General features: G+C 41.5%; 1 protein-coding gene and 1 long non-coding RNA gene across 4 annotated transcripts in view; one reads left to right on the top strand and one right to left on the bottom strand.

Annotated features, from left to right (window-relative positions):
• The window catches only part of ddr2a (discoidin domain receptor tyrosine kinase 2a), a 14,450-nt gene extending 14,307 nt beyond the window's left edge, over positions 1-143 (top strand). For both annotated transcript variants that reach the window (XM_062452571.1, XM_062452570.1), the window contains exon 17: positions 1-143. This exon is cut by the window's left edge and continues 1,711 nt beyond it. The gene's annotated coding sequence lies outside the window, so the exon portion shown is untranslated.
• Positions 144-1,036: 893 nt separating this feature from the next.
• LOC134012905 (uncharacterized) lies at positions 1,037-2,638 on the bottom strand. Of its 2 annotated transcripts, none has more exons than XR_009928647.1 (2): positions 2,296-2,638; positions 1,037-2,193 (listed from the first exon to the last, which is right to left on the bottom strand). It is a non-coding gene; the product is annotated as an uncharacterized LOC134012905 (long non-coding RNA). The 2 variants fall into 2 exon arrangements; XR_009928648.1 differs by having other exon boundaries at positions 1,037-2,189.
• Between the last annotated feature and the right edge of the window lie 602 nt (positions 2,639-3,240).

The raw sequence follows: 3,240 nt of genomic DNA, 5'->3' as shown, positions 1-3,240 counted from the left end.
TAGATGTATTGTTAGTTGTATAGAATTTATTACACAGTACAAAATACAGTAAACCTTTTTAAAATTCAAATATTAGTTTTGTAATGAACAAAACTGATATCAGTCTTGTGATCAAATGAGAAAATAAAATCATCTAGACATTTCTTGTATGTCCTTGCTTCGTTCTGAAAACACCTGACCCAGTGTCGCAGTTTTTCATGAGATAGTCATGAAAAATAGTTACAGTCGTGAGTTGTGCTGTTGTCAGCAGTTTGTGATAGTAATGCAACCTACTAACCAATTTGAAGAAGTGCATTATGGGTACTTTTGTTCAATTGGGCTGTGATTTGTAATCACACACACACACACACACACACTGATGTGTTTTAAGATACTTTTATCCGTGGTTAAAAGTTTAGCAGGAATTGAACAACTTTGTGATAACCTTAAATATCCTCATCAGCGGAATATCTTCCCTCCCCCCCTCACCTGATCCAGCTTACCTTACCGTCGCTTAGCAACCGTCCTCATTAAAAATGGATGTGGTGGTGTTGTCCTGGTGTCTGAGGAGGGTTCCTGCCACCTTCCTGTTGAGCTCAGGTGTTTGGATGTGCAGGGAGGATAAGCAGCACGCAGGAGGACAACAGACGTGCTTTTTATCTACAGTATCTTCCTTTTAAATGCAATCTCAGGACACTAAAGATTTCAAAAGGGAAAGTAAGAAAATAATCAAGAAGTAAATGAATGGCAGTAAAAATGCATACATCGGCCTACTGTATACGTGCTCTAGAAGATTATTAAAGATAAATGAGAATCCAGGTTATTCCTCCCAAATTCTAATCCCGACACACCTGGACCCCCAGACACACACACACCTGGACCACACACACTCAAGGCCTTGGTAGGTTCAGAGAGGCTAGGCAACAACGACACAAGTATGCATGGTGTTTTCTCCACCCTCCTGTTACACACACACACTTTCAATCACTGCTTTCTTTCTTAGGAGTACAAAATCTATCATGCACAATACAAATTTAAAAAATGACAAAAGTGTGTCTTCTATAACTCGTTAATTTATTCTAATGGTTTATCTGAAGATTTATGGTCTGTCCGTATCTTAAATTAGCCTCTGAGCGATCACTGTCTTTGACGAGAGTAATTGCTTGGGTTTCTAATCCATTCCAAATAACGATTTCTCAGTGTCCTTCAGTACGCTCCAATGACATGCGATCGATCTTCTGTGTCATTCCTGTTCACGTCCTGTAGGCTTGTAGAAGGATATTGATGATGAGATGTCAGAGGGCCTTTATGAGAAGTTATTGGAGCAGGAAGTCAAAGCAGGGAGGACACTGACGGAGGAGCGCTTCACCTCCAGGACGTGACTGCTGTGACCTTTAACCACATGAACAAACGTAGACCGACTGTTTGTGAAGCATAATCTAGCATGTTCTACTGTCATGACTTGAGTGTGTTGATGCTCTTGAAGCATGGGTCTCGTGCGATGTGAAGTTCTCTCTGCGGGGCACTGGGTACAATCTAAAGGTCAAATTACCTAGAAAAAATTTGCCTACATTTCAATTAACTGATTTTTTTTATCACTTCTGTTTGGCATATGAACAGAGCAGTGACATATTGGATGTTTTGCATCTGTTCTGCAGCAACCTGTGCTAATTCACTGTAAAACACTGTGATAAAGCTAAATAACAATATAAACCAATACTTTACATTGTATTGGTTTATATTGATCAAATACAATCCTTACATAACATGTCTTTATTGAATCCACATGGCTGATTGTTGACTGCTTTCCTCACTAAGAAATCCAGCGTTATCTGACATTAAAAGGCTGTCACTGCCTCCCCAGAAATGGATGTAAGTACTTCGAGCGATCCAGTCCCCTATTGAAGGCGATGCCCCGGGATGCGCTCCATCGTTATAGCTTATTGTCTCCATAGCGATCTGATCGCAAGCCCAGCAACGTTGCTGTGGAGCTGCCGCTTCTGCCGCCGTGTCCGTGTCTGCCGCTACGTCCTCTTCGGCAGCGCTGAGTTTCGGGTTGCAGAATGCCCAGACCATGCCGCAGAAGTATACGAAAAACGTTCCCATTACCATGACCATGAGCGCATACGACTCGATCATTGCCTTGGTGACGGCAGATGTCATCTTGCCGTACTTTTCAGTGTTCAGATGATGACACGATGAAGAGATTCCTTGCTCAAAACAGTGAGACAAAAGAGAGAGAAATTGAAACAGGCTAATGTCGCATTTTGAAATAGGACAAACGGGTCTTAAAAATATCGAAATAGACAGATTCACAGTTGTAACCTCAGGTGCCCTGGCGCGTTGCGTGTGTGACGATGTGTGTTTGCTACCATCATCGCAGTGGAATGAACCGTCCAGTAATGGATGAGTAGGATACGCTTTTCACAGATCCGTTTGGAAAGGTAAACAGCGCGTTCTAAAAATACACGGCTGCGCAGTCTGTTGTGTTTCAGTTAGATTCTGAATGCAAGTTGAATGATATTCTTTTAGATAAGATTTTGCATGAAATGCTCACTTTATAAAGCTACTGAAAAAAAGGATCTGACCCGTTTTGACTGGCTTTGACATGGCATGCTCACAGTGGCATACTGTGTATAGCCTGCAATACTATATTGCCTACTTTGTACACTGAAGCAAAATTCTCATAGCTTACACAGCTAGGATCATAGTCGACATAAAACAGAACTGTTCCATTTGCAGTAGCCTGTAGCATACTATGACTTTGGAGAAGGATTCGAGGAATTGCTGATCATCAACCTTTGCTTAGCCATCTGTTGAACGGTGTTGACCTTCTCTGACCTTTAAGCCCGCTGAACCCAAGCATTAACTTTCTCTACTAAAAATGCAACTGCATTTTCAGATCACTTCAGACTGTGAATCTACCCTCAAATCTGTACCCCAATGTTCCTGTCTCTTTAGCATATTCTCGTAAAATGTATACTAAGAATGTGACACTGTAATAAAGTCATAACATTTCACTGTGTTTTTAAATGTTTATTCATCTGAATATTCTACAGATTAAACACTGACACGCACTTTTCTCACGCATAACAATGAGCTTCACAACTTCAACTGGGTACAAAACAAAACAAGGGTCTGACTTCTTTATCGAAAGTCGTTGTGGGTAGCGTAGTTTTTAAGGGCCTGCTTTGTAACGCTTTCCTCACAGACTCTTTGGTTTGAGAACTACACGCCCCATCCGGCGCCATCACCGAGGCA

This window comes from Osmerus eperlanus, chromosome 26, assembly GCF_963692335.1.
Source record: "Osmerus eperlanus chromosome 26, fOsmEpe2.1, whole genome shotgun sequence".
NCBI lineage: Eukaryota > Metazoa > Chordata > Actinopteri > Osmeriformes > Osmeridae > Osmerus > Osmerus eperlanus.
Note: the sequence above shows the minus strand (reverse complement) of the source record. Positions and strands in the feature narration are given on the sequence as shown.